Source organism: Dipodomys merriami, unplaced genomic scaffold, assembly GCF_024711535.1.
Source record: "Dipodomys merriami isolate MVZ:Mamm:240054 unplaced genomic scaffold, mDipMer1.0.p SCAF_12, whole genome shotgun sequence".
NCBI classification, from domain to species: domain Eukaryota; kingdom Metazoa; phylum Chordata; class Mammalia; order Rodentia; family Heteromyidae; genus Dipodomys; species Dipodomys merriami.
This window is the reverse complement of record NW_027202493.1, coordinates 6,173,231-6,197,500: the sequence shown is the minus strand read 5'-3', so window position 1 is coordinate 6,197,500 and position 24,270 is coordinate 6,173,231. Positions and strand designations below refer to the sequence as shown.

The 24,270-nt window shown below is 40.3% G+C and overlaps 1 long non-coding RNA gene across 1 annotated transcript in view; it reads left to right on the top strand.

Annotated features, from left to right (window-relative positions):
* Window positions 1–7,706, top strand: part of LOC138823009 (uncharacterized) — a 21,891-nt gene extending 14,185 nt beyond the window's left edge. The window contains exons 2-3 of the long non-coding RNA XR_011370710.1: window positions 1,179–1,403; window positions 7,369–7,706. This is a non-coding gene — a long non-coding RNA (uncharacterized lncRNA). The remainder of the gene's footprint in view (window positions 1–1,178; window positions 1,404–7,368) is intronic.
* Window positions 7,707–24,270: the final 16,564 nt, after the last annotated feature.

Genomic DNA, 24,270 nt, shown 5'->3' with positions numbered 1-24,270 from the left:
ATCAATACACGGTACTACTAAATGGCTTAAAAATCATATACAGATGGATATAGAGAGAACCTATTATTAGAAGTAATATGTAATTAATTAAGACATGAGCAGTTTTTCTACAACTGTATAATTTCTATGATAATTTACCAAATTCATTTCAGTTACAGCAGAAATAGAATCACAGAGATGGTGAGGCGAAAGACATCTCTCTATTTATACCCAACCTCTGAACAAACATAGCAGAGGACACACACACACACACACACACACACACACACACACACACACACACACACACACACACACACACACACACACACACACACACACACACACACACACACACGCTGTTCTTATTCAGTGCTTTTGGAATAGGTCCGATCCTCTTAACTCACATTAAAAACCAAAAACTATTTAGTGATAATATTGTCTAATACTGAAAACCTCGTTCTGTTTGCAGCCTATAAAGACAGATTTTTGAGCACGACTGAGATAGGCATATTGGCAAAAACATGAACACAACGCACATGCATACAAACACAGACCTCCACACTCCCACTCAGCCGCCCACCCAGCCTCACGTGTTCCATGTGCCCAAACAGAAACACAAAGATGCAAACAGTCTGACATCACTGAGAAACCGGGATGTGCTTCCTGCCGAGTTAGCTGCTGTCTTCGCAACATTTCCAGCCTAGAAATTTGCTAAAATGACTTGTGTTTCGTTGAGCAGAGAAAGCATTTCAGAAGATGCTCTCCCCAACTCTGGCATGGCTGGACAGGAAGAGAGAACTTAGGGGGCTGGGAAGGGCGGGGTACCCTGTAGCCCAAATTCCCCTGCAGAATGACTGTCCTGAGTCTCGCTCCTCAGAGCCTTCTTAACTGCTGGCTAATTGCCTATATGTTACAGAGGAGCTTATAAATGTCCTACTGCACACAGGGCCTTATTTCAATATTGTGCCATTGCAAAGGTTCATTTTTTTTAAAGCTATGTCACAGGTCTTTGGGGAGAGATGTTTGGGATGGAAGGTTGATTGTTTTACCTTCTTTTTCCCTTCTGTGTCTGTGATCTTTACCTTGCATCTTACTCTGCCTCTTGACTTGGCATGAGATGCACTTTGGCCTACACTCGAATGTTTATACTTGTGCTACTGCACTTTGAGCATTGTCAATGACCATGTCTTACCAAGTCCTCAGGTCCCAGAAGGAAGATAAGAAGCATGGAACAAAGCCTACTCAACCCAGAAAAGCCCAACTTGGATCTACTCAACCTTAGTTCAATGCACTTTGGCATGCAGAATGATGAGAAGAAATTATATTTCTAAGCCGTTCATTTGGAATAGTTCTTACACAAGGATTTTGTGGCACTCCCTGATACAGAAGTCTTCTAGTATCTCTCAAAATATGCCACAAAGGTAAGTTTACTGTCTTCTAGAAGGGGTAGTCTTTAAGAGCTCACCTCCTGGAAAGAGTCCCATGGTAATGAAGGACAAAAGACAACTGGGCCCTGGGTATCCAGAGAGAAAGGCAGGAGGAGGGTAGAAAAGGCAACCTTCCTTCCATATTTCCTACCATCCTTGCTCCTTTAACCCAAATGGAGCCAGGATCTGGACACCAGATGTATTCCACTCTCAGTGCTGACTCATAAGCTTGGTCCCTGAATACAGTGAGAAATGGGAGTTTGAGCAGTGTTCCTTCCCACAAGTGTCACCAAATGCCTGGAGTCTCTTCCCTGTGTCCTCTTAACACCAGGCCATGCTAGCCTGTCTCTCAGCATAACTCTTTCTCAGAGCAAGGTCAAGACAGGGCCAAGAAGAAAGAGGAGCTCAAGTCATAAACTAAATTCTGACCTGAAATAAGTCCCCTGGCTAATCCTTCATTGGGGGTAAGTGGTGATAAGTCATCTTTGTGAACAGTAGAATGCAGGCTTGCTATAGCAGTGGCACCATGGTCAGAAGAATAGGTACTGTGCTTCTTCTACCTATACCTGCTAAGTTATGACACACAGGTAAGAGAGTGGAGAACATGTTCCCAGAAAAGCCTGTACAACCATTAGGACCCAGAGCATTGGGCCAGTTGTCCAGGGTCGGCTCCTAGAAGGCTATCTGTGGGCCCAAATCTTTTCCTCAATGCTTTAGGCCCAGCTCACACATACAGCAAGTCATTTGTGAGTTTTTGCCAGGAAGACCAGAGATCTAAGAAGCCTTTGTCTTCTTCTGTTTTGTTTTTCATTTAATTTAACAAAGTAGTGGCAAGAGATGGATAAGAAGAGCTGGTGTCAACACTAAGCAGTCATATTGAGGCAGGAAAACCACAGCTGTGGAAACCAAACTAGAGAATGCTAAAGAATGTGCCAATGGTTCCATCAAGCCAGAGAATGGTGATAAGAAACTGGCGAGGAATCTGCAGAGGGTCTGTTCTCCTTGACTTATAGACTGAGTTTTTTTTGATGGCCTGATAAAATTGATGTGTTAACACCTCAACCCAGTATGGCTGCATTAGAAAATGAGTCCACTAAGGAAGTAACTATGGAAAATTGAGATTATAAGGGTGGGGCCCTAATGGAATAGAATTAGTGTCTTCATGAAAAGAGACACTAGAGAGCTCTCTCTTCACTATGTGAGACACAGCAAGAAGTACACCCCTACCAGTAAGCAAATTGTCAGCACCCTGATCTTGGACTTTCAGCTATCAGAACTACAATAAATAAATTCCTTTTATTTAAGTCTATGGTATTTTTTGATTAGCCCAAGATGAAGAAATCACATACTCACAAATCTCAATTTTTGCTTTACTTTGAGCTGTCTCAAGACTTTTAAATTCTTTGGGTACTTGAGCTTCCTGTTTGGCTGGAATCTAACTCACTCCTGCAACTTCCCCAAAACCTACTTAAGGGAGTTTCAGAAATGACACCTTTTTTCTAATCTTGAGTGGCAAAAGCAGGAGAAGCTCACAAAAATGAGAGTGAGGTTTCTAAGAGAAAACAAAGGCCTTGTTATGAGGAGATATTGCAAATTAACCTAAAGGTTAGCCATACACAAAGTGTTTTCATAGAACAAAGACTTGGAGAGAAGGCAACATTGCCCAATATGGCTAGAAATCCACCTGTATTCTGTCTTGTGTAAAAACTATCAGCTGACCTGATGCTTTCTTTGTCTGTCACTCTCCTGAGTTTTGTCATCGTATATGCTCTAGGATGTAAGTGCATCCAGATCTCTCAACCAGAAGAACCCTTTTCCCCTAAAAAAAGAAAATAGATGTATACTTAAATAGCTTACATAAAAAAAATTTTGCATTTTGATTTAAATGCTAAATTTTTCTAACAACAAATACATGATAATGAAGTCTTACAAATGAAGCCATGCTAACTATGGCCTACAAGTCAAATCCATCCTACTGACAGTTCTGATATGACCTGTGAACCAAAAGTAGTTTTACAATTTAAAGTGGTCTGGAATCTCAAAAGAAATATATACTTTGCGACATACAAAAATTGTGTAACAAGATCTTCACTAGCCATACAACGGACAAGGGTCTCATATCTAAAATATACTTGGAACTCAAAAAATTAAATCCCCCAACAACAAATCCTCAAATAAGTGGGCTAAAGACTTAAAGAGAAACTTTTCTGAAAAGGAAATAAGAATGGCCAATAGACATATGAAGAAATGCTCAAGCTCCCTAGCCATAAAAGAAATGCAAATCAAAACAACATTGAGATACCACCTCACTCCAGTTAGAATGGCTATAATCAAGAACTCCAATAACAACAGATGCTGGAGGGGATGTGGACAGAAGGGAACCTTACTGCATTGTTGGTGGGAGTGTAAACTTGTTCAACCACTTTGGAAAGCAGTATGGAGGTTCCTGAAAAGACTCCACATAGAGCTCCCCTATGACCCAGCAATCCCACTTTTGGGCATCCACACTAAAGCTACCAGCACAACTATGTTTATTGCAGCATTATTTACCATAGCTAAGATATGGAACCAACCCAGATGCCCCTCAGTAGAACATGTGGTATATATACACAATGGAATTTTATGCCTCCATCACAAAGAATGACATTGCCCCATTTGTTAGGAAATGAAAAGACTTGGAAAAATAATATTAAGTGAAGTAAGCCAGGCCCAAAGAAACATAGGTTACATGGTTTCCCTTATTTGCAATAACTACTATATGTCTGGGACACGCAGAAAAGGTCAGATAAGATGATATTAAGCAAAATGAACCCCAAGATAAGGACACAAGTGTTTTTCTTTCTTACTATTGCTTCTAACTTATTCATAAGGTACCACGTGTTTTTTGTTGTTGTTGTTGTTGCTTTGTATGTTCCTCCCCCACAGTATAATCCCTATTTTCACCATATTTGATGTTGGTATTATTTGGGGAAGGGAAGGGAAAAAACAAATTGTTTAAACAGGGATACAGGTTGACCCATTGCAACAATGAGATGTATAAGACACTATGTTGAAAAACGAACTTTACAATTTAGGCTGGGGTGGCGGGGAGTGTATTTGTGGAGATGGGAGGGAAGAGATGGTAGGGGAAAAACAAAGGAGGAGCCAACAATGCTTGATAAGAAATGTACTCATTGCCTTGCTCATGTAACTGTAACCCCTCCTCTGTACAGTATTCTCACAATAAACAAACTTACTTTAAAAAAGAGAAAATTGTCTAACATTCGTATTAAAGGTTTCTTGCAATATAGCCATTCTAATTCATTCTTACAGATCTTATAGATTGTATATGGCTACTTTTGTATGATTGTGCAGCAATTGAATAGTTATGAGAGACTATCAGGTCCCAAAAGCCTAAAATATTTACTATCTGGCCACTTACAGGAAATGTTTGGTGACCCTGGCTCTGAATATACTTTAGGATCATCTACTCATTGTAGGTCTGTGAATATATCTTCTTTAAGGTAAACACCAACTGCTAACTAAATCCCTCTAGCTCTTGAATTCTGTTAAGATGAAATGCCTCTGCATTTATCATTCATTTCCCATCCACAGCAATGAGATGGAGTTTTGGCTCCACCATATTGGAGAAACATTTGGTTGTAATGTCAATATCACATCTAGAACTTGTCTCTTTGGTGAGGATGATCAGCTCTGTATTCCAGGTGGAGAATGGACAGGGATCCCAGGTGGTAGTCCATAAGGGCAGCAGTTGTCCAGTGAAATGCATCTGCTTCTTGAGTGGCAGGCTCAGGAGAAGCACCACTGAGGTTTGCTCTTGAAGATTCAGCATAGGAGAACAGAAAGGAAATCACTTGGAAGTCAGGCCCATTACTTTACTGCCTACTTGACAATGAGCTACTTAATCTTTTTTCTAATCTCAGTTTCTTCAATTGTAAAACAAATGCAATACCTGTCTTATCAATCAATACCTGTCAATAATTTCATAAGATGGTACACAAGAACAAATCATCCTACGTTTTACTTTCTTGGCTAGCATTGGAAGATGACCATGATCTGGGACAGAGAAGACAGGTTCTGCATTGTTACTCATGAGTTGTGTGACCTGTGTGACAGTCCTTGGAGAAATGAGCATGGTGACAGATCATCAGAGGAAGGGTGTTGAGTAAGCATTGGCTGTAACCATGCCCTTTTCCTGAGGAAACCTAGATGATACACATTGTGCAGATTAGCAGGCCACAAGAATAAACTCATCCTGCCCTGGGCACATCAAAATAAACCTGCCATACATCCACCGCGAAACCCTCAGGATTTCTTTCAGGTCAAAAGGCATCCACTGACCTTCTTCTTGAGTCAGTGCCTATCAGATGGTATGGCAAGTCCCAGTAGAACATCCTTTACCTTGGACGCTGGGACGTGAAGGACCAGGCCCAGGTAGCTGGAAAATAAGCCTGAAGATTTCCTTGTGGTTAACTTCAGCAAATAGCAAATCTGAGAATATTTGGGCTCCAAAGCCATTCAGACCCATCTCATTCTCTGTACACAAATGCTACTCACGTTTCTATCAGCTCAAAATGGTGCCTGGCCTTGAAAACCTTCCCACTTTCCTACATCTCCTCCTCCCCTAGAGAACTTGGTTCAGATTTCAATCAAAGAGCAGATCACAATCAAGCTTATATCTATATCCTTTCCTCCCCTTGGTACTTTGGAAGAACAGGGCCCATTTTTCTTCCTGTGCATTCTCAGCCCAGGAAGATATGCCAGCCATGCTGCCTGGCACACAGTAAGGATGCGCCAAACATGGTGAATTCGCAAGAAACTAGGAAGAATTTGGAGATGAGGTTTTTGAAATTCAGTATGGCACTCCTAGGGTGCCACACCAGGACCAATGTGGGTTAAAGATGTTCTAGCAGCCTCCTGCCTTCCCAATGGGAATTGTGGCTGTTTGGATTTTGTTTCAGGCCCTGTTTCTTAGGGCCTGAGTAACTCAGTGTTAATACACTCCCAGCTTAGACCTGAGTATCCTGCATAATCAGTTAATGTTAAATGATCTGTCATCTGGACCAGCAAGGTTAAAGCAAGGTATCTGTTAAAAGAGGAATATGAAGAACCACAGAGCAGCATGGAGAGTTCAAGTACAATTGTTTTCTATGAGAGGTCAAGTTCACCTCATGTCGGGCACTTGGGCTAACAGTTACCGATTAAAGGAGACAATGCCATAAATTCAGCTGGCTTTTAACCTTTGGTATGCTTCTCATTGGCTGCCTCACGGGTTATAAAAATATCCCTGGGCTTCAGAAAACATGAAATATTCCATTGTAATTACTTCTATGGCCACATAGCATACTCAGGTGCTCTTTTTATTTCTACCATAGTAAGGTTCATTTCCAGACAAGAGCCTAGGCCTACCTTGGGTAGTATACTAGCTATCTAGGGTCATGTTTTTATTTGTTGTTTTCATTTCCTGCTTTGAAGACAGCTTTATAAACAAACAGAAAAGCTACAGGGCTGCAGTCCACAGCTGAACCAGAAGGGGGATACTGAATGAAGTGGATTCTTCAGAAAAGTACTTGGGGAGAGGGCATAAAAAGGGGAGTAGGTAGAAGAGGAGGAGGGAAGCAATGAGGGAGGAATGCAGCAGGGAAGAGAAGGAGGGGTGAAAATCAAAATAATTATAACAAAATAATAATTGCAACCATCATTTTCTTTTGCTCAATGCTTTACATATGTAGTGGCACTTAATCCTCACAACAACCCCAGGAGGTAGGTATTAATATCCCCATTTTTCAGATGAGGAAATCAAAATGCCAAAAAGAGAACCCTTCAAACTTTCAATTTGTGCACTAATTTTCAGGCAGTTAGATTGCTGGGTTATAACCAAGTCATTTCATAAGTAAATACTGGCAGTTTGATTTTTTTCTCTCTCTCTCTTTAATTTTTAATGTTCTCTCTCTTCCAGGACCCAGGTCAGTAACAGAATATGTGAGAAGTCTTTAAAAATACCAATGAGAGCATTTGAAATAGCACAGCTGAAAACCACTACTTTTCACACTAAGCTTCATTCAGAGTTCAAGGTTGTACATTTTTCTCCCACACAAATTCAACAGAACAAGAAACCACAAGAATTGAGTGTTTTCCAAGTCTGAACCAGGGAGTATGAACTTTCGGAAACAAGCATGAGGAGAAATTTATTTGAAAGCACTTTTCTGAAAACCTTCGCAACTCAAGTTTCCTGGCTCCAGGGCTCTTGAACAGCTCTGGGTATTTAACACATACCAAATCACCAGTGGCATTTAATAAATACTCAACAATACAGATCTTGTGATCAATTTCCTGATGGTTCCAGGACTTGTTAGAATTTGTCAGATGAATCTTCCACTTCATCCAGATCCCACGTCATGACCAGCTCCACACCTGGCCCCTCCCTGAACTCCACTGATGCCGGTGGCCAGGTTCAACTCTCCAAAGGCCCTCACCATAGTCATTTTTCTGTTATATACATCTCTGTGACCTGACAGCACATGCCCTCTACATATGTCCTGGGGAGATTTCCATGGAGGAAAGATTTATTAAATGTCATTGAAGGAATAAATATATGATCTTCAGAGACCATCTCTACATTTAGTATTTCTTTCAGTAAGGTTTGGGGTTTTGTACATGGGGAGGGGAGAGAGACGAGAGTGGATTTTGTTTTGTTTCGCTTTGCTATTGTTTTTTAAATCTTTTTTCCCATTATATTTCAATTGAATTTGTCAGGAGGCTTAGAGTTTTATTTTTCCAACATGAATCACTGATGATCTAACAAATTAATTACCCATCCATCCTGCTCTATTGGGTGAGGTCATGGGAGAATGGATGGGTTCAGCCGACCTCATCTGGACTGGAGTGTCACAGCCCCCATTTAAGAACTTGAGTTCAATGCCAAAATTGCCAGTTTAGGTTAGAATCAGACCTAAATGTATCTTATTATACACAGAGGCACACAAAACGCAATATGTCATCTTTAATGGTTCAGAACAATGCCTAAAAAAATAGTGTTCTAGCACAGATGAATTTTATAACCTTTGATATATGGCTTTCATTATTAACAATAATTTCTGTAACTGCATCCAAATTCGGGAAGACATCCGATGAATATTAATTTTATTTTTGATTTATTTTCTGCTCCCGGTGGCTCCCTCTAGGGCAGACCTGCATTCCCAGCGTCCCTTTGGCCTTAAGATCTTCCATCCTTTAAGGCGGAAGTCTCATGGTTCTGAGGAGAGCTTGCTTCCAACTACATCTATCATAGGTTGGCTTTTGCTATTCAACTGGAAAACAAGGAATTTTTCCCCCTCATTGCATTTTCCTACTTCTTTATATTTTACAAAGATTTTCCTCTCACACCCCCTTTGTCATTATATTAAAGTCTAATTGCAAGACAACTCTCCTCACCTAAGTCATCAACAAAGCCCAATTATTTCTAATGCATGCAGAAAGGGGGATAGTGCCAAACAAGAAAAAGGCATGCAGTAACCTAAGCCTTTTTCACAGTCAGGCTTCAAGTTCACATGTGAATTTATGCCAGTTTTGACATTAGCCGAAAAAATTAACAGTTCTCAAAAAATGAAACTCTCACAAAAGGGGTTTTGTGTTTCAAGCAGAATAAATTATAGTGTGATGTTATTAAAACACTTAGTTGTTAAGTTGCCAAGAAAATCCAGTATATTCACACAGACTCGAGGACCTGTCTCCATGTAAAGTAATTAAATTAGATTTATGGGCTGCATTACATCAGTGTTTGATAGTTCATTTTTCCTTTCTTCATATTTTGCCCTGCTTTATTAGAGCATGTGACAGATGGTAAAAATAGTGTGAAGTTTCTTGGCCCTGTGCTAAATCCCCTTTCGGTAGTATATCTCTCTTCTGTCAGTTCTCCCCAGCGATGATAAATTAACCTCTCTCTTTGTATCCCAAGTGTGGCAGTAAAGCTCTCTTTTGACACAGCACTATCACTTTATCTTAATCTGTGCTGTTTCGAGGAGAGAGGGAGATGATGCAATCGCTACCATGAGTTTAAAGAGAAGATTTATTGTGTCAGAAAAAGGGAGCGTGATTAATATAATATGCATCATTATATTTTTCATTTTGTCTCATCCGTTGCCTTGTTCTCAGGAAGGCAAGGAAGTGCGCCAGGGAGGGCCACCCCCTGGACTGCCTTTCTCACCTCCGGGCTCTGCCTGGTGGGTGGGGCCTGGGCATAGCAGATGAAGGGGTGGTTGGTTCCTCTCTACCTGCCTCCACTTGAGGCCACCATGAAAGGGGTGGGGTGTTTCTCTTCTGTGGCTGGAGCCAGCTCCCTGCCTTTTCCAAGAAAGGCAGTGACACCTGAGGTTGGCTTGACCCAAAATTCCTCCTTGGGAAGAGAACATAAATAAGATCTCAGGGTGCTATTTAGGCAGGTCAAGGTGCACCCCAAAACCAAACAGAGGTTGGGGACTTCCAGCCTCCGTGAGGCATCTCTGGCCGGGCCAAAAGAAATAGCGTCATAGATAATGCTTTCTCAGGAACAGACCTGTTGTTGGGATCATTTCTCTTACTTTCCAATAAAGCTGAATTCTCCTCCTTCAGTTTCTCCTTTGCTATGAATTAGTCATATCTGGAAAATAACTTTATTCATTCATCTCAGTGTAAGCATTCATTAATACCTGTAGATGACAGATACTGTGCCAGATACAGAGGGATGCAAAGGAGAACTGAGCATTTAGCCCCACTCACAGGTAGATCATCTTCTAGTTAGTTGGCAGCTGTTGGCTAACTTGCACAGCTCATCTCTACCTCCCAGGACCTTCCAGCACTGAGAATCTCAGGCCTGGGTTCAACTCAGTATGGGGATGCTGAACTCTAATGGAGGAAGGACTCCAAAAAGAGGAACAGAAGATGCACTGCAGATAGGATGTGCATGATGAGAGGCATAATGGGAAAGTATTAGTCAAAGTTGGAAAGGATCTTGATCTTGGTATGTCTCCCCAAAAGTAATAATCCATTTTTTAATGAAGGCAATGGTCACAAATGAATTTTCTGCTTCCAGAATCTGGATTTTGCAATAGTTACACAAAATGAGGTAACCCTACAAAAATCCCAGCCAACTGAAACATTTTCACGCAAATATCCTCAATATATCTGGAAGAACAAGGTGACAAGATACCTGTCCTAGCTATCCTTGTACCATGAATCAAGTTTTCCTCTGTTGCTAGGGCTATTCTCCACTCACACTCCAGAAGAGGAATTGGCAGCCATGTTTGTGCAGTATCTTGTGACCTCCACTCATAGTTGATTGGACCAATCTGGTTCTCTCTATTTGGAGTTTGGAATTGAAGTAGAGTAACAGCCAATGGGTTGGCAATGAGGGGGTTCTAGATTGGAAGCAGCTATAAGAGCTGCCATAAGAGTGCCAAAATGGAACACTGAACTAGAGAGACTACAGAAGTGTGTGTGTGTGTGTGTGTGTGTGTGTGTGTGTGTGTGTGTGTAAAGATGTAATGCAATTTCTCATGTGCTTTTGTCCTTGACTACCAGAGCATTCCTTCTACCTTGAAATAAATCCTCCTTTGCTCTTGAAACATCTCATTATTTTCTGTATCTTGCAATCTGGAGTCATCAAACACCTATCTTTTTTCCTACAGGTAAAACCGAAATGAAAACATGTTATGTTATGGTCCCTATCATAAAGCTTTTCTTCCACTCAGGCTAGTTTCCTTTGCTACAATCATACCTTGGAAATATGTACTTACTAGGCAGATACTCCACCACTCACTTTCTGCCTTAGCTATTTTCAAGGTAGGGTCCTACTTCATGCCTAGGCTGGCCTTGGCTGTGATTCTCCTCCTTGTGCTTTCCTCGTGTCACTGGGGATGTCAAGCACTTGCCAGTGTAACCACCCATTGGTTGAGAATGAATATTGCCTGGGCTGGCTTTGAGCCATAATCCCCTTACCTTTGCCTCCAAAGTAGCTAGGATTACAGGCTTAAGCCAACGTGCCCAGCTGACATTCTATAGTCTTCATTTGCTGAAGTCGGTTCTTTCACCAGAAATACTCCTCCTTTCACTTCTCTGTTCTACCGACCTGAGGTGTCTCCTCCATCCTCAAACTGTTTCAGACTTTATTAATGGTTCCTCCCTTGAGTTTCTTTTAATAATCAATGTAAAAAAAACAGCAATTAGTCCTATTTTATAGTATGTATTATACTGCAACACCAATCATATCTCCCCAAGGAGACTGTGCTCCTAGGAGGCAGCAACATGACTTCTAAGCCTTAAATGGAGTGCCAGTGCCTGCGTTGAAGGGCATATCTTTTCCCAGATGGACCCCTGACCATCTGGCAAAGCTGTGTAGAGGGTCCTAAAGCATGGGAGACCTTAGTTTAGATAGAGCTAGAAGTGTCTTATATCTCATGTCTCATCCTTCTCCCCAACACTGTGGAGTTTCTTCACTATAGTAAACAGGGGTATGTAACCTAGTTTTCATCAGGATGAGAGAGCAAATCATCCTTGAAAAGGTGATACAGTTTATAAAGGGACCAAATTTATTGCTGCAAAAAAAAAGATAGGGTCAACTATGATAAATGTGGGATGATGCGTATCAACCCAAACTTTGGATGAACTAAGCATCATTTCAACTTAATTTTGGAAATCTAAATATATGGAATGCATTAGCTGATTTTATTTTTGGCAGCAGACTTAACCATTCTAATCATGTTTTGCTCCAGCGAATTTTAAAATTAGTTTGCATTTCCTAAGCACACATCAGCTGGTTGAGGGCTGGGGAAAGAAGGGAGGCAGGGGTGCTAGAAGGAAGCTTGGTTGGGATTAGAACGTTCCTGGCAGATGCTTCCTCAAGTGCACAATTCACATACAGATACATAAAAGCTGACTCAAATTGAGTCCTTGGACCTAGGAGAATGTTCTTATGCAACTACACATCTGCCCACCAGCACATCTTATTAAAAAGGTACCAAGTAGAGGACGAAGGCTTTTTTTTAAAAGGCTATTTATTTACTGTCTACATACATTCTGAAAAAAAACACGTAGCTGTAAATATAAAATTGTTGTGTGGTGTAAGCTGGCTCTGCTTTATAGAGTTGATTAAGACATTATTCTTACTAACATAGAGGCAATATTAAATGATCATAAAAATCTGTTTCCTCTGAGGATTCAGTATGCTTTGTAAGCATTGTTTCTTTCTCCTCAAGCCGACCTAGGAGGTAGAGATGGAGCAAGGTCTCTGTGTCTCAAATGGCTGCCATGTGTCAAAAGTCTTGTTCAAAGTCTATTCTCACCTTCAATGATAATAGAGATTACCATTGTGGGACACCCCTACTGTAAGCTAAAAACATTGCGTAATGCATTAGACAGCTTTATCACACCTTGCCAGTTGAATCACAGAGCAAATAAGTATATTTGATATAGTTATACAATGAGAAAGTTGCCATGAACTGAGTTTGAAATGAAATATTCTAGGTTCTAAGCTTGTACTCATTGGACGGTGCTACCTCCCAAGAAATACAGACCGTGCTTTAGATTGGGGAAATGAGCAGTGAGAGAATCACTCTTTAATCCCTTTTTGGATGAAGACCAAAGATGAAATGCATCTTAGGACTCATGAGATTTCTGTTTTGGTCTTCATCAACTACCTTGTATTCTCTGCAAAAGAACATAGTGGGCAGCTGTCCCAAAGGTAGTAAGGCTCTCTGGGATCCACCAAAGGGCTAGGGGAGTCCAGACATACATAGGACTGTTGAGGCTTTGACACTGAGACTAGCTATAGGCCTTGTGCAGAATTAATTGGAGGGAAAGAGAAAACACATAAGCTTACATATTTGGGTCTTTGACTCCATGAGATTCTGCTGTTAAAGACAGTCTTTGTGCATCTGTGGACCAGTGGAAGGTAGAAGTAGTTGCATCAATGAGAAAAGAGACTCAAAGAGAAGTCTCATTACAGGATAAGCAGAGAATCTTATAAGGAAATTATACATGATTAGAGTTGCAATGAACATAAAATGCTAATTGGTGTCAATTTTCTATCTGTCATTGTCTTAAAAACTCTGACATTCACTTAGGGTGAGAAGCGTTTGTTTTGGCTCATGGTTTCAGAGTTTTCATTCCCTAGGCAGTTGGTTCTATTACTTTGGGCCTGAAGTAAGATATATCCTGGTGGAAATGGTGAAGAACTGCTCACCATATGACAACCAGAACAAGAAAGCAAATCAAAGAGGGGCCCAGAGCAAGATACAGCCCCAAAGACATACTTCAGTGACCTACTTCCTCCAACTAGGGCCTACCCAAGTTCCCACCTCCCAAGAATGTCACCAAATTGTAAAGCCATCCTTTGGTGAATCCATTCATGTGGTCAGAATCCTTATGATCCAAAGACCTCTCAATGACTGGATCAATCAGCTAGCAAACCAGCCTTCAACACATGAGACTTCACATTCCACATCCAAATCCTGACACTGCCACTGTGACAAAATACTTGATAAGGGGAATAGTTTATTTTAGCTCATAGTTTCAGAGGTGCTAGTCTCAGGTCACTTGGCTCTGTTGCTTTGAGCCTGTGATAGCAGAGTGTACCATGGTGCAAGTGTGTAAAGAAAAAACTGTTCTCTACGTGGTCATCATGAAAGGAGAGTGAGAAAGAGGAAAGGGGCAAGGTGCTAATATCTCCCCTTTATGGGTACACCTCCAATAACCTAACTTCCTCCACATAGGCCCCCCACTATTAAAAGTTCCACCATCCATTTGTGCCATATGTTGGGAACCAAGCCTTTCATTAATACATAAGTCAGGAACATTTCAAATCCAAACTATAAGACAATATATTAGGTTTATCCAGAGAAAAAGAACTATAAGAGGAGTGTGTCTGTCTGTCTGTCTGTGAAAAATACATATTTCGATGAAAAGTGTGTATATGTGTGTGTGGTACTTATATAAAATAAGGAGGCTTAAAGAACTAGCTCACATTTATCCAAAAAGATTACAAAGACATTTGTACACCTGTGGTCATTGCTACACTATTCACCATAGCCAAGTTATGGAAACAACCCAGATGCCCTCCAATGACAGAATGCTCAAGAAAATGTGACCTGTACGTTCAATGAAATTTTACTCCTCCTTCAGGGAGAATGATATTATGTCATTTGTAGATAAATGGATGGACCTAGTGGAAATTATGTTAAATGAAATAGGTCAGGCTTAGAGAGACAAAGGACACATGTTTTCTCTCATATGCAGAAGTTAAATCTATATATATATATATAAATGTATATGTATATACATATAAATGTATATGTAAATATATACAGGATTATATGTGTGTATGTGTGTATGTATGTATGTATATATATATATATATGTATATATATATATATATATATATATATATATATATATATAACACAAACATGTTAACTAAGGTAGGGTATATGAAAGGTAGGGTATACGAAAGGTAGGGTATACGAAAGGGAGGATATACTCCTTTGAATGACTAACATAGTTTAACTAAATGAATACCTGGAAGCTAGAGCATGTGTGTCAGGGGAGATGAGGTCAAAGGGGTAGCAGACAAATGGAGAAAGGAAGGGTAGGGAAAATGAAGTCATAAAATTTAACATATGTATGTGAAAATGAAACTAGGTAAATTAAGGTGATGAGTGGGGGTGGGGGAGATGAGGGAGAATGATTTAAAGGATGACATCTACCAAGATGCGTTGTACTCTCAAATACATATGTTGAATTGAACTCCATTTGTACTACTTAAGGATTAAAAAGGAAGAAGAATTACTCACACAACTATGCAGGCTGGAAAGTCCAAAATCTCCACAAAACTTTAGACCTTCCATCTTTGTGGTCCACCCACATTATTGAGAATGAGCATCTTTCTATAAGGTCAACTAACTGTAGATAGAAGCTTGTCTCCAAAATACCTCCACAGCAGCATCTAGATTAGTGTTTAACTAAATTACTGGGTACTGACCAAGGTGACATAAAGCTAAATATCACAGTAGGTTTAGTTTTCCCTCTTTGTGTTCTCTTCCAATAATTATATATATTTTACACAGTTGTAAAAACTGTATTACAAGAATTTATTTCTTTTACTATACATATCATACACGTTCATTATAGAAAATTTGTATACATAAAATTTTGCCATTCTAATGTCTGGTATAATTTGTAAATGCTTTTTCATGTTTATAAGGCTGCCTTCTCTAGGGAACTACATCCTATAAGAACAAGGAGCCATATCTCATTCATCTTTATAAGTCTATAGTTAATTATCATGCCTGGCACATACCAAGTACTCAATATCTATTGTATAAAGAGGATTTTATTGTATAATACCAATACCTACTATTTGTAATAACTGCATGATAGTCTCACTAATATGCTAAAATTCTCCTGGCTCATCACTTATAATTGAGTACTGCTTTTAAGTGTGCTTTGGGTTCTTTTCCCCCACAATACATTTTATTACTAGAACCATCTTTATCACATACATTTTTCTTACATTTGAATAATGTAAGAAAAGCTTATTTATGTGCTTTTCATTGGGATACTCTTGGACTTAACAGCACTAAACTATGAATTAATTTGTTAATTAATTATTGTTTGACAAGTTCTTTAAGACTTGAACATGGCATCATAATAATAACTAGTAATTGTGTAAGTCTTCATGAAACTGCCCTAAACAAAAACTGAGATTTGTTACATGTAATCCTATAACTAGTTTCCTCTGTCATAATAGGAACTAGATGTCTGCAAACTACATTTCCCATATCTCTGGCAGCAGGCTTCCTATTAGCTTTCACTTGACTGGCAGGAAGGAGAGTTAATATGTAGAGATGTATATCTCTCCCTATCCCCCCCTCTCTCTCTTACACACACACACACACACACACACACACACACACACATACACACACACACACACACCCTTGTACTCTCTTCTTCGCTCTTCTTATCTCTTGCTCTCTCTCCTCTTCTTTCCTTCCTTCTCCTGAGGTTGTAACCTACCTACCTTCTGTGATCTTAGGTTTTGCAAGGTCCACCTTATTAACGTTGTGCTTTCATTCTTCAATTAATCTCTGACTTACCATACTACTTCTTTCTGTGTTACTTGACTAAGATCCTTATAATATATGGCATTTAAATATTCTCAAATTTTAAGTTAGTTTCTATTTTCCTGACTAGATCCCAATTAATAGATAAAAATTCTTCATGAAGAACTCATCCTCTGGTTTGATCTGCTTTAATCCCCCAAAATCTAGACTTTAGACATCCAACTGGAAACACTTTTCCAAAATATGTCCATATAACAGTATTGATCATTAAAAACTATATATCTTATAATGTTTTGACATCTTAAAAATATTTTGCCCAGGGAAAAACTACACTTTCCAATCCAGCCCTTCCTTAGAAATAGCAAGAGGATTGACCAGAGGCTCATCTCCTATGGGCAAACCAAACAATCCTAAGCAAATATCCCACCTACTACCTCTCCAGTCTTCATACCCAAGTCAGTGTTCATATTGCCTTAAATCATCCCAGAGTCACTTACCAGGCAACTCAGACACTGTCCCACAGCTCAAAATCTACTGGAATTACTCATCCCTACAACAGTCTGGCTGTCCCTACACTGCTGGTCCTGCCTTGTACTTTCCAAGGAACTCCAATAAGGCTCCACACTTCTGCATTTTTACAACTGGCCAAAATATTGTACTTCCTCTATGGCACTGGTAGCATGCAGCAATCTTTCTGGCACCTCTATGTGTAATAAATTCACTTCCTCTTGTGGCCACAATGAGTTTACTATGCTGCACCCAACCCTCTTCTTTACCAATGGACCTCTTACAGCCTTATTATACTAATATGCATTTTAAATCCTCATAAGTTTTCCACAATTTTTTAACCAAGCAGTCTTTTATTACATGAGGTACAATTATATGTCTAGTTACAATAGTCTTTCAAGGAACACCATTCTGGAACTGATTCTCTATGGCAAAACTATAAAAAGTTATTTTTATATCTTCATGAAGAAAATATTAGGAAGTTATTGACAAAGATCAAACTCATACTTGGTGGAAACAACCAAATGCCACACCAAATAGCAAACTTACTAGACTCCACGGATTATAGAATGCCAGATCTCAGTTCATCTTTCTCAGGGACGTCCTGATAAGTCTGTGTTTATTTTAGTTTTGGTTTTGTCTCTTTTATTGTGCTGCTACCAGGGCTTGCTCAGGGCCTTATGTTCTCATTCAATTTGTTCATTTGTGGCTAGTGACATAAGACAATCAAATAAGACAATCCAATCTTGATTTTTTTTTTTTTTGCTGGTAACTAAAGATGGAATCTCTTTAACTTTACTTTCTGGACTGGCTTTGAACCATGATCCTTAGATCTCAAGCTCCAAAGTAGGTAGAATTGCAAGTATGATCCACTAGTGCCTAGCATCTTGATAACATTTTACAAGCTATGTGAATAGTTATGGCCCAGAAATAAATGTCTTTCTCTTACCCCTTGATGCCAGGATACAATGTCAAGCCAATTACTAGAAAAGCTCCATACATCTCAGACAGTACTCAACAGTTCACTCAACTGTAAACAGAGCACTATCTAAGTCTGAAACTATATTCTATTTAGTTTCCTTCCTTTCTTAGGAGGCTAAAGTGGTATTCATTGTAAGAATAAAAGCAGAAATGTAAAAGGAAGTTTATGGAAATCCAAAAAGTGGAATACCAGCTCAGCAAGGCCTTGCAGGAACTGGAATAGAAAACTGTAACACTGTCCAGGAGATAAGTGTAAGCCTTTTCCCTGCTCCTCTGTCTCCCTCAGCCTCTCTCTCCCTCCTTCTCTATACTATGCCTGCTTCTTTTCCAGCTTGCCATACCCTCCTGTCCCCACAGCCTAGGCTCTGACAGCTCACAGTGGCTATCCTAGGGTCAGCTGGCTAGATTCCCATATGTGAACTCCAGCTCTCTCAGTCCAGTCTCTGAGCTTTGTTGGCACCCGATTCTTATAGGTGGTTTCACTTCCTCCTGTGCTCAGCAAAATGCTGACTGTGATAATAAAATTTCTCAAAAAAATTTCTTTGAAAAAAATGGGGGATTTTCAATCCTGAGTAATAGAAAGGGTTTTTAAGCCCTTTCACAAGAGAGACTTTCTCTACCTTCTAGACTAAAGTATGCTTTAAGTTCAAACTTTAGCTATCTCCTTATTGGCACAGCATGTTCCCCTCTATCTTTCTGCAACCTCAACTTCTCTGAGAACTCTCCTTACTCCCACCAGTCCCTTACCATGGCCCTTCTTCATTCATTTATATTTACATATCTGCATATGATACTTCCTCTATCTGAGCTCCTTGGTCAGTTGGAACCCATTCTACAAAGCCCTGTAGAATCACATTCCGTTTTAAGTTGTTGAAGCAGGCATCTTATAAATGCCACTTTTTCTAATTAATTAAAAGATGAGTCCAAAGACCATGTCTGTTTTTGCCAATCATTGCACCACCTGAATCTAGCATCTAGTAATCTGTTGATAAATGTTTGGTTACACCCCTCCAATCATTCATTGGTCATACTGTGCATATCGCTGTCTGTTGATCTTTTGCAAAATGATTTGTTCTTGTTTTGTGATTCCCTGTTCTTGTTTGGTGAGTATAATATCCCTTTTTCCTCAATGATATTAGATACATTCTGAGGGTTTTTTAAATTTTTAAGGACTGTGTTGATACTTCTATTATTTGTTTTCCTTTGTTTAGAATAACACACTAGGTATTGTTGTCTAAGAATTAGACAATAACATACTAGGTATTGTTGTCTAATTCTTAGACAACAATACCTAGTGTTTCACTAGTTTGGTAATTTTCAGTGTTCTTCTGTAGCAAAATGTTTTCATGTGGTACCAGAAAGGTAGCTCCCCTATGTAATCTTAGGTCAGGACCACTATTTACTCACCATGGTTAAAGTTTTGTTAACTCCCCACCATATTTTATCTCTGCTATCTTCAGAAGAACTCCAGACTATTAAACACAAAAGGTACCATCATGATCTTCATTTTACAACCAAATTAACTAAAATTGCAAGAAACTGAGTCTCTTCCAAATTGTATAGTTTAATAAGGTATCAGAGCCAACTTCAACCACCTGATTACATATCCTACATTCATTACAGTGCACCACAAATGTCCTAATGGGGGTCTTCTCAGAGGCTGGCATTTCAACCAGGGTTTCCAGTAATAGTGTCAAATACCCAGTGCACACTAACAAAAGCAAAAGAGGTTATTAACATTAATATAGCCCAGGAAAGGTAGAACTTGACCTTGACAATAGGTAGATCCAGGACTTCCATGCTTTCAGGATTTTCTTGTTCCATCTTATGCCTCTGCTTCTCTGTTCTCTCTTCTGAAAGTTGTGTTCTGTATACAACTTGACAGTTTGCATTTTCTCCTTTGCTTCCCAGGATCCATATCTCAAGAGCTCTGCTCACATATTCACTCTATCCCTTGGAAGAAAAGGGAGAATTTATATCTCTTACTGTCCATTTTGAAATTCCCAGCATGAACTCTGTTTGGCCCAGGTCACAGTACAGGTCTGGCCTTCCAGAATAATCACTATGGTCATGGAGATAATATATTGTAATTAGCCTAATGGTAGGTGACTGAGAGCAAGGTCTGAAAGTCAGCCCACTCCCCAGATCACATGAACAGCTTTGCAAACTAACAGTATTGTTCTACAATGGCCCACCAGGTAGGGATTGAGTATGGTGGCTTCCTTGTAAGGCTGGCACAGGTAGGAATGCCAGTGAGCAAACAAGTACAGAGATCCAGCTGTCTGCTAGGGTACTGGTTGTGTTTCAGCCTGATGTGATGGGCAGCATGTAACTTGGGCATAAAATAACATTCAGGTCAAATCCTAATACTGTCATTTAAAAGCTGGTGATCATAGACAAATACTTTATAAGAAAACTATAATAGGATATGGCCAGAGTAAGATGGCAGAGGAGAAGCTGGAGGCTAAACAAGCTCTCACATAGAAAGCAGTTTTAGTGTTCCAGTGAACAGTCCTAGGCTAGAGAATCACACCAAGTGTGCCATCAAAGTACAGGGAGTTTGGCCAGAGAGGAAAAATCCAGGCAGATTGGTCAAGGAGACAAATCTGAACACTTGCCTTTATCTGCCACCACTGCCATAAAAACAGAGAGAACAAAGGTGCCAGATGCGGTGTGCGAGCAGATTCTACTCACCACTAGCAAAAACTGACAAGGAGCAGAAATCTTCATCCTGCTGATTGCAGACCAGGGACAGCCCAAAAACCAAGAGGCTAGCATGAGTACACCCAAGACATCCTCACTCCTTCTCATGGAGCATTGGTGGGAAGGCAGCCCCTCCCCCACCACTGCAGAAAAACTCCATCTTTGATACTGACAAAGGCCCAGCCAAGCAACTAGCTCCAACTCAGGCCTTGGAAGAAAATAATAGGAGCCATTCACTAGGTCACAGGAACCTGACCTGACCTGCCAGGCTCAGCTCCATCCAGGGAAAAGTCACCCCACCCAGGCAGAGGACCTCTGCTCCAGGAGGAGTAACTTTCTTCACTGGGTAAACAGAGCTAGAGGCTGCCCTTCCCCACTTCAGCCTAGACAGCAGGAGGGGAAAAAGACAATTGAAACTCAGTAAACATAAATCCTGAGAATGGCTCCAGGCTAAGTGTCTCAGAAGCTAGCCCCTCAGGGAAAAGCTATTGATTTCTGATAGGCCTCAATCCTACCCAGAACCTAGCCTCATCACAGCAACTGTAAGCTAGAGGAGACAGCCATCTCCCGCTTTTGTGATACTCAAAGCAGATCTCTCTCCCCTCTGAACTAGCCTGGAAGGAAGATCACAAAGTCCTGAGTAAGGCAGAGCATTTTTCTGCCTGCTCAAACAAACTGAATTAAGAAACCAATCAAGCCACAGAAGACTCCACCAAGAGACTGCTAATGGACACAGGGGAGATACAAGATATCCCCCACACACACCCAAAAAAAAAAAATCAATTAACTCATTTTTTAACCTAATTTTTAAATTTTTTTAAAATTTTCTATGTTTTTCTTTCATAATTTTTATTTTAGGAGTGTGTGTGTGTGTGTGTGTGTGTGTGTGTGTGTGTGTGTGTGTGTGTGTGTGTGTTTATCTCTTTTAACTTTTTGGTCCTGTTTTTTGCACAACTTAATTGCTGTCCCGCTCATCCCCAGATATATACCCATTGTCAATTATTAGACCTTACCCTTCATTGTGTACATACTTAATTCAGAAATTGATTAATCATTTCACAACCTCTTAGTCTTAACTTCTTTAATAGTAGTATTATTTATTTATACCTATATAATCTAAGTATTCCATTTAAAAATTTTTTATTTTTTAATTTTTCATTCTTCCTTTTTATCTCTCTCCTCCTCTCATCCTAGTCTTTTCTTCTATCAGTATTATCTCTTTATACATAAATAATTTTAAGTGTTACATTTTTTAATTTAAATTTTTGTTTTTTCATTTTTTCTTGTTTCTTTCTCCTTTCATTCTGTTCTATCCATTTCCTCTCTGAGACTAGGACTTGGTTAAATTCACTTTCCTTTTATCTCTCCACATCCCTCTAATCCTATTCTTCCCCATAATTCTCCCTAAACCTATTAATTTCTGGTCTGCTTAATCCATAGTTGTTTGATGTTGAACTAGATTGTATCTGAAGCCATTTTGACCCTGCAGCTACAGGACTCTGGTTGATGCTTGCCTTAAAATAGTGTTCTAGCATGAAATTGGTGTTACTTTCATACCAAATGGGCAGAACAAGCTGGAGAAACACAAGAAAAATGGAAAGTCCAGGTATCACAACTCCCACTCATGATAATCAGGTGACAAAACAGATAATGAATACTCCAGAGGAGAATTCCCTATAGAGAAGCTCTACAAACACTACTGGTAAACATGTTGAATGAAAAGATTGAAACCCTACAAAGGACACAGTGTGAGCATGATAGGGAGCAAGACAAGGCTAACCAAAGTTTAATACCGGAACTTCACAAGCATGAGGAGATTAACCAAAAATTAATACAATAATCTCGTGAGCATAAGGAAGCTAATCAAAGATTAATACAGGAATTGTGTGAGCAGGCTGAGAACAGTCAAAGAGTAATACAGGAATTGCATGAACATGAGGAAGCTAATCAAAGAGGTAATGCAAAGAGGAACTGCGTGAGCAGGATGAGAATAGACAAAGATCATGGAATCCATAAACAGATAGCTGAAGGTGAAAGATTAAAAATTGACCATTACCATTACTAACTTGCTAGCTGCTGATTCTGCTTCTGTAAACTTGCTTACGCTGGCACTGACCCTTCCCTTCCCAAAAATGAGTTAAGAAGTTTCAGGGACCAGATGCCGGCCCCACGACAAGGTCAGTGGTAGTAGATAAAGGACAGACAGTACGTGTTCCTCAGTTCCCATTTAGAAATTCCCCAGACAGGACCTTGAGATAACGACCACCTGGCAAGACCACAAGCTAAGCCAAATGTCAACCAATCATAGGCCTGTAACCATGTAAACCCCCCCTTAAACCAACCATGGGCCAGTCATTTTACAAAGAGTGTTACAAAATTTCCCGCGTGGCAAAGTGATTGTTGGTGTATATGGTGACCTTTAAATGGACCAATCATGGGATGCTTTGTGTTATGCATTAATCTTGTGGTTTTTGCCTTTAAAAAGGGCTTGTAACCACTGCTCGGGGCTCCCTGTCTGCTCGGGACAGAGAGTCCGTTTGCGCAAAGGTCAAATAAACTCCTCTTGCTTATTGCATCTCCCGGCCTGGAGTCTGAGTTTTCTGGGGTGCCCTCCTGTTGACGAAAGTATCCTAGGGGACTAGGGTCTTTCAAAGGAATCCAGGGAGACCACAAAGGTAATGCTGAATGGAGCCCAACAGAAGGAAAGGGATTCCAGGGAAACCATCACCAATCAACTAAGTGATTTGAGAATAAACACTGAACACCAAATTAAGGAAGTAAAGAAGTTCATACAAGATCTAAAACAAAGCTCCAACAAAGTATTTGAAGCCATCAAAGCTGACCAATTAGAAGGAAAGGAAATAAAAAACAAAGTAGGTTAAACCATGCAGAAGATCGTATCTCGGGGATTGAAGGCAGCAAAGATATTATATAGAAAGAACATAGAACTGAGGAGTTCCAGGAAGATGGCAGAAGAGAAGCTGGAAGCTAAACAAGCTCTTGCATAGAAAGCAGTTTTAGTGCTCCAGTGAACAGTACTAAGCCAGAGAATCGCACCAAATGTGCCATCACAGTACAGAGAGTTAGGCCAGAGAGGGAAAATCCAGGCAAGGAGACAGATCTGAGCACTTGCCAGCAGCCGCGGCTGCAGCTCGGCCATAGCCACCATACCTGCAACACAGAGAGTCCAGGACAAAGGCACCAGACACAGCGGGTGAGCGGATTCTACTGAACACCAGCAAGAACTGACAAGGAGCAGACATCTTCATCCTGCAGTTCACAGACCAGAGAAGACCCAGGAACCAAGACTCCAGTGTGAGTAGAAGCCTGAGTCCTCACTCCTTCTCAGGGAGCAAAGGAGGGAAGGCCACCCCTCCACCTCCACTACCGGAGATCTCTATCTTTGATACTGACAAAGGCCTGGTTGAGAGCTAGCTCCAACTCAGGCCTTGGAAGAAAACAAGAGTCATTTAGCATGTCACAGGAACCTAACCTGACCTGCCAGACTCAGCTCCACCCAGGGAAAAGTAACCCAGCCTGGGCCCACCAGCCTCAGGAGTGGCTTTCTTCAGTGG